This window comes from Ascaphus truei, unplaced genomic scaffold, assembly GCF_040206685.1.
Source record: "Ascaphus truei isolate aAscTru1 unplaced genomic scaffold, aAscTru1.hap1 HAP1_SCAFFOLD_1162, whole genome shotgun sequence".
Lineage (NCBI taxonomy): Eukaryota > Metazoa > Chordata > Amphibia > Anura > Ascaphidae > Ascaphus > Ascaphus truei.
In genome coordinates, this window is record NW_027454031.1 from 101,112 (window position 1) to 109,134 (window position 8,023).

Consider the following 8,023-nt stretch of genomic DNA (forward strand, 5'->3'; position numbering starts at 1 on the left):
GCCCGACGTCCGGAGCAGAAGGAAACTGCGGCACTGCGGCAAGCTACTCACTGGAAGCCGGCAAGCTACTCGTAGCTCACGATCAACATGTTTGCGACCCCTGATCTATGAAATGGCTAGTCACGGCCACCCACAAATGCTTGACAGGCATCTTGGTGCGCGTTTGGGACCCCTGGCATATAGACAGGCAGCCTTACATCTATAGACTCAAACAAAAATGCAAACTCGTTCAGCAATGCACTGAACTTATCAAAGTTTAGTGAATAGGCCCCAAAGTGTCTAATAACCACACAAAGGATACCATAAATATTCACACCACTGTTGGTTGGGTAAAATGGAAAGCTTCATGCCTCAGACTTTTATTCAATGTTTAGAGAGTTGCGATTCTCCTATAGAAGGTCCAATGTGACAAAGCTTTTTATGGACATTGTGTTTGACTTTGAGAAGGGCCTTTATGCTTGTAAATCCTGGCTCTAAGGCCCGGATGTTTAGATCACTTGTTTGTGGCTCTAGCCAGTAGCACAATCTTAGCTAGTAGCACAATCTGGAGGCTGACAAAATTCAGGGCCTCAGATACACAACTCTAAACTTAGTGGTCACATTTCGTCTCTCACAAGTCTGCTTCCACGTTTACTTCTTCAGAGCTTCCTCTTTTTTTTCAGCCTCCAGATATTATTTCATTTAAACAAGGATTCTGGTATTCAGACCCACATACCTCTCTCTGAAAGTGCACGCTCACCCTGCCACAATTCTAGCAAAGGACACCAGAAAAAATAGCATTGAAATTATAAGGTAGAGTGACCATGTAAGTCTGCCAGGATCTTCAGGGAAACATACAAGTGTATTATGAAAAGTAGTAGACTGTCAGGTTTGTGCTCGCCACAAACCAGGACTGGACTGCAGGGCTGAGGTGGGGATGGTTATACACCAACCTTAGACCACAAAGACGGGTCCGGAGTGCGAATTCCGTGGTCAAACGTAGCCGGGTCAGGATTGGAGAAGTCAGGGTTAACAATATATATCCAGGCCGGGGTTAGGGCAGGCGGCATAGGTGTAAGGAATCCGTTCCTGGGTTTGGTGGAAACCCTTTCCTTACAGAACTGTGCTGTTTCCAGACAACCTCCCCTCACATCCACCTGTGCTGGCAATTAGTGTCGCCCTGCCTTGGTGCTCTCTCATTGGAGGAATGCCCTCACACCTCTCTCACTGGCCTTCTTATACTCGGCTCTCACACGTCCTCAGTGCCGAGCATAGTTCTTTCTCTTAGAATGTAATTGAAGTGTTCGGTCCGGTTTCTGCTATTTCCCAACCACCCATTTCAGAGACAAGCACAATGTCCTTGGACCCCATGGAAAACACCCAGTCTGACTCCTCAAGTACTCTCGGCAGTGTCCAGTATACCTTCCTCGGACTCCGGTGCTGTACTTAGTATAACCACTGTTGCTGTTCAATCCTTTGGTTCAGGAACAAACTGTTTCTCCACTGATTTTCCCACAGCTTAAGTGATAACCAAGAATGACTTTAAGCTCCTCACTGCTGAGAACACTTTTTTCTTCCTAACTTCCCTATTACTCCACGCTTAGCCTTAGAGTCTGGCATTCCGACTCCTCAGATAATACTCTCTCGCTGTTTTTCCCACAGTATTCGAGGTATCCGCTACAGACTACATGGCTGCTACAACCAACTAAGGGTTATCTCTCTTGGAATCTTCTGTAGTGACTGTTTATCCTACAGATTCAAAGGACCCAGGGTTCAAAACCGAGTTACACTTCTCTGATTTTTCCACAATATTTGGGGTACCTACTACAGATCACTCTACTTCAGCTGCAAACTCAGGCTTACCTTCCAGTGAGGTTTCGCTAGTACCTAATGTATCTACTGCTTTCAAGGACCCTGTGTTCGAAATAGTGATATCTGATACTGTCTCCCCAACAGTATCGCGTGAAGCCTCTGACTCTGGGACTTCCACTCCTCAGTCAAGTTCATGTTCTCCCGATCCTTCCTCTGTGCTTGAAATACCCAGTTCTAAATACAAGACTTCTGTTTCTAAATCAGGTTTACTGCTCACCTTGCTTCCTGCTGTACCGGATAAAGTCTGTATGGATCCAAGCTTTCTCACTTTGCTAGCAGATCCTATGCCCGCAGGGCCCCGTGTGGTGGCTGAGGTGTTTCCTCTGGATTTCATGTTGCCCTCGCCAAAGATTGAAACACCCCTATTGGACTGTTTCACCCCTGTGGTGTCCGTTCCTGTTTCTTGTCCTCCCATGGTGAATACGGGCATGCTTTTCTCTGCTTGTTCTTTGGTGCCTACTGCTCCCTTTCCGGATGTCCAGACTTCGGACCGGATGCTTCGTAGACTTCAGATGCCCAGGAATGCTGACCTATCGTTTGCCAGTGCCACGGCAGGAAACTACTTAAAATACTATAACCTCCACTTTTGACTTCTTTGGGGGAACAGGCCTGGACTGTACCAAAGGGGTTGCGTCAATATCTTGCAGTGAACCCTCCAGCCCTATACCCTTACTAACAACGGTCCGGAATTCCTGGGGAGCAAAAGATTCTCTCAAGCTTCTACGTACCGATTCCAGCAAAAACATTGCCTGTCCAGAAGGCCTCTCTGCTATATCCGACCAACAATCAGTGTTTTTGTCCTATACACTCGGACTATTACTAGGGACCGGGCACCTGGCTGGTGTACTTTGGACTTCCCTGTTCGGGAATCACCTGCTTTTCCACAGCTCTGGATTTCCAAGACATTTTGTGTTGCTTTCCATATACCAAGAATTGCAGTGCTACTGCTCTCTGATCTAAAGATGGCGCTTGCCAATGATTTGTGGGATTATGAATCTACACCTCGCCAAGACAGTTCAGGGACAATGATATGTCTCCCAGATCTATGAGTGGTCCTGTTCGCCCAGAGTTCTCACCTGAAAGGGGAGGGGGGGGGGTTTACTGTAAGGAATTTGTTTCTGGGTTTGGTGGAAACCCTTTCTTTACAGAACTGTGCTGTTTCCAGATAACCTCCCCTCACAATTACTGTCGCCCTGCCTCGGTGCTCTCAATGGAGGAATGCCCTCACACCTCTCTCCTGGGATTAGCCCGCTGGCCTTCTTATACTGTGCTCTCACACTGCCTCAGTGCCGAGTATAGTCCTTTCACTTAGGATGTTACTGTGTTTGCCACAAGCTACCTGTTTGGCCGCCCTGTTCCTGTATTCTTGTTCCTGATCCCTGTTCCTGTGACCTGCTGCCTTTTCCCATAGCAGAGGTCTGCTTACTGAGTCCAAGGTCTGCTGCTCTCGCCTCGCAGAGGCCTGTTTTGGACTTCCGTGCTGAAGCGTTGGTTCGCCAACGCTGCCCGGAGGTGTGCCTGTTCCGGCCTCCTTCTCCCTTTGCTGCGACCGGTACCATGGGCCATTCCCACTTCTCGCACAGAGGCCACTCCCGCACTGCTGCTGCTCCTACGCTGAAGTGGAGCGCACCTGATTTCCTGTTGCCGAACCCCTGCTTGGATAACATTTTTTCTACTGTCTCCAACCAAGACCCATGCGTGTCAAAGGATTACCCTGGCCTCTCCAGCCCTGAACCTGCTATGAACGACTACGAACTGCGCAATCCAGAACAGGCTTTTTGGCCTAAGGTCCGTGTATTCACAGCCCCACCTCAGCACCACGGTCCGGTCTTGGTTTGTGGCGAGCACAAGCGTGACAAAAGGAGCATAGGTTGAGGTCACAGACCGGGGTCAGCATCAGGGAGAGCGTCAGTGTAGGGTTTCAGCATAGGCACTGCAGTGCAAGGGGAGGTCTCCGGGACAGGAATCCTGCAGTGCAGGGGGTCCAGCACAGGAGGTCCTCAGAAACAGGAAGAGCTTTGGCAAGGGTGCTTCAGCATAGATGCTGCAGCGTAAACAAGGCAAACACGTAAGAGAACAAGGAAGCTTCAGCACAGGGGCTTCAGCACAGGGATGGACTCTGGACAAAGGAGGCTCCAGGATACAGGAAGCTTAAGCACAGGAAGGCAAAGAAGAGACAAGCAAAGGAGCTTGTGGTCAGCACAGTAACACCAAGAAAGGATTATGCTCAGCCACTTCCTGGGGGAAGGGCTGACCCTAAATAGCATAGGCAGCCAATAGGGACAGAGCTGCATAGCAGGCAGCAAGAAGCAGACTGCAGTGTGAGTCCAGATCCAGGTGATTCCAATTGCCAAGTATAGGGAGGCCTTTGTCTGGAAGCTCTGAATGCTTGTAAGGGTGAATTGCAGCCAAAGCCAGGACCAGAACCCTAACATAGACATTCACTTTAATTTAAGATGTTACAGAGACAGAAGAACAGCACATTGAGAACATGAAGACATAATGCCATTTGAACTGCAACACCACATATGTGGTTTATATTATCAAATGCTCTTGTAATAAGAAATATGTTAGCCTGACAAAGAGACTATGACAGTAGGGGTAAATGTGGCTGCTCTTTAATAAAGGTCAAACACACCATTATCCCTACCTGTCAATAATATGCTATATTTATTCATGTATGAATACAGTAGGGCCCCACTTTCCAGTGTTCCGCTGATACTGTGGTACAGAGAAGGGGGCCGCCATATCTGCGCATGAGGTCGCGCATGCACAGAAGGTGGATGCGCAGGTCTGCAGATGCGCAGAAAATATCCGGTTAGGGTACCGTAGAGAAGAACTTACCGTATTAGCGGGGCCCGCCTGTAGTCACATATCTGTATACTGTGACTACATTGGTCTGATGTTATATGTTGTAGCCTGGATTCAGCACTTTTGGAACCAGGAGTTAACCAATGTTAAATATGTTAAATGTGCGGATAATTGGTATATCAGTATCCAATCTAAACACAAGAGATCTTGGGCAAGATAAGGCGAGTGGCCTGAAATATTATCGAGCGTGGCAGGGCTCTGGACTCAGGTGTGGGAAAAGTGGCTCCCCGCAGGGGTACCAGTGTTTGGTCCAGACACTGAGTCGCCTAAACCTTCAGGGGCTTTTGAACGGACATAGGGAACCATTGCCGGGAATGTGCCCTGTTGTTGTGATTCCCATTGGTCCATTCAAATGCCCCGCTAAACTTAAGCATGCCCCTGTGGGCTGTACTGGAAGTCTTGTAACCCGCCGTCACTAAGGATTGGTCCGATGCAGGCGAGCCTTCACTCACTGATTGGACCCAGAAGACTATCCGCCCTGGGATTAGCCGGCCCTCTTCTTCCTCCATGGTGGTGAATGGTGACTGAGGGATATACAAGTGGGAACCCGGCTTTGGCTCCAGAGTTATCAGAAAGCCAAAGTGGACACATTACATATTCAAAGTCATTAATGGGTGATCCGGAAGGAAGCAATGGAAGAAACTTTGAAAATGCTGGCTCATGGAGAGCAAACCAGTGCTGCCCATACTACCAAGGACAGTGGCACAAATTTGGGAATGTGGATGAGGGTAAATATTCAAGACAGATGTCCCCACACGTAGGACTTTAGGTTGTTTGTTGTTCCCCGCGTTGGGTGAGTTTGTGTATATGTTTTATGTACTAGAGCAGGCCTGCACAACTCCAGTCCTCGAGGGCCACAAACAGGCCAGATATTCAGGATATCCCTACTTCAGCACAACTGGCTCAATTAGTGTCTCAGTCATACTGAGCCACTAATTGAGCCAGCTGTGCTGAAGTAGTGATATCCTGAAACCCTGGCCTGTTTGCGGCCCTCGAGGACTGGAGTTGTGCAGGCCTGTACTAGAGGTTTGTGAAATGTTCTAATGCATTCCCTTTTGTTCAACTCTGCAGTTCTGTCTAGTGTACGGATCCCCCTGTGTAATTGTCATGGTCTCCCGTGACAAAGTGTTTCAAGCACAGCCCAAAGGTGCAGGCTTAAGCACAATGGGAAATGCAAAATGACCACCAGGAATCATGCCGACAGGGCCAATACCCAGCAACGGCTCCCAGGGCCGGCCTGATACCTACCACAGAGAAAGACTACTAAGAGTCTGGGATGAACAAAGGCTCCGCTCCTCGAGCCATCGTTCCCTAAACCAGAGTACACACCCCTCCTGACTAACAATGTCTTAAGCACTTCACCCACACCCATTTGGATAACAAACCCAGATTTCTGTGTGTGCATGCTGGCTAAGGTCACGTCCATAGAGGAGTTACTAGCCCTGCACACAACTCGGGGGGGGGGGGGCTGAGGGGGGGAGGCATCTGCCTGAAAATCGGAGTATTTGAATGTTCCTCCAGATATAACGGCACCAAGCCCAGCGGGGGATATTCTGCTATCCGGGGAATCCATTGCCGAGCTCCCGCCTGTAGCCGCTGCTACCATTGACCAGTTTGTTGATTGGTTCCAGTGCAGCACCCCTCACATAATAAAGGTGAAGCCCGCCTGGCTGCCACAAAGCCGTGTGTAATGGTCACCTCTGTAAGGCTCATTTTGCCTGGAATGTAAAGTATTGTGTGTAACCTATTCCAGATGAGAGCTATATCACTGTGTGATATTTGGAAGGGGGGAAACTGTGTCTTGGGGAACAGGGATTGTTCCCATACAGTTAGTAAGGCAACCAGCACTGTCATTTTGTGTTAGCATTTCTCTGCATGCAGACACAGTAATTCACTTAGCTAAGATGCATGCAGAGAAATGCCGGTTTGTGTCAGAGATCGGGAGCGGCTTAGTACCTTGACTATGGTGAGTGGGGAAGGGTTGTGATTCAGGTACGGAGAACTGGTTCTCGGCAGTGCAGACCCTTTGTTTACCCGAGAAGCTAAGGTACATACCCAGCGGGATGTATGGGGCTGGCCAGGGAGCCATTGCCGGGTCTGAGCCCCATAGCACGATTTCCAATGGTCAGTTTGAATTTCTCGCTCGCCAGACGCTCACTCCACGATGGGCGCCCTAAAGTCCTTAAGCCGGCCCCTTATATGATTGGTGCAGCCTGGCGAGCTCTTGTTCTCTGATTGGCTGCGACCGTCACAATATGCCCTTTGATTGGCCGGTGGCCCCTGCTCCATGGAAACAATAGGCAACCGAGGGCTATGTAAGGGGAGCAGCCAATCAGAGTACCAGACAAGTTTTGGAGTTGATCTGAGACGCGACTGGCTGGTTTTTCGAAAGTGCTATTGGACAAATAGCACAGAGAAGCAGGAGGAGGAGCTAAAGCAGGCCCCTGCACATAGTTCAGTCTATATTTCCTCCAGGCCCAGTTGGTGAGTGTACATGGTGTGTTTTGTATGTTTGCAAGATATACATTTTTGTTTATTCAACTATTGTGTCCTGCATTGAAAGTTCTGGTCTCCCATTACAGTTGTAATTTACCCTATAACAAATTTCATATGGCCGGGGTGTATCTATGTTAGTGGAACCTGATCAGAGTGCCAGGTCTGTATGATCCTAGCGTGGAGGTGAACTAAGTGGTGTGCTCCGAGGCTGTGCTGGAGACACCTGAAACCGAACTGGGAGTCTAACCGAGTGGGACATTATAAGTGCTTCTGTGCAGAGTTGCCAGAGAAGCAGAGAGCAGGACTTTAAAGTGGAGAATTTGAAAGTTCTCTGCCACATATTGCACCAGAGAGGTCTGGAAGGTCCCTATCCCCTTACATAGATTACCTTGTGACCAATCACAGTGCAGATGTTGCACAGCAACCACCACTCCTGGCCCTGCGCTCTGGGCAGTGTGAATAGCCATAATCAGTGGTCATCAAATCACCCAAAAATCTACTTGCCGGACCAAAAAAATCTACTCGCCACCTAGCCCTGCCCTAGTCTCGCCCCACCACTAGTCCCACCCCCAGGCCCGCTTTAAAAAATGTTTTGAATAAATTCCTAGTAAGAACAACATTCGTTGTTGACATAAGTTTATTTATTGTATTACATTATACTACAATTAGTCCTTGTTAAGTGTATGTGTGTATATCGTGTGTGTATGTGTGTGTATATCTGTATCTGTGTGTGTATGTATATGTCAGATTTAGAAAAAAAAGCCAGGTGTGAATGACTAGTTTCCTGCACCCTTTAAGCAGTGTC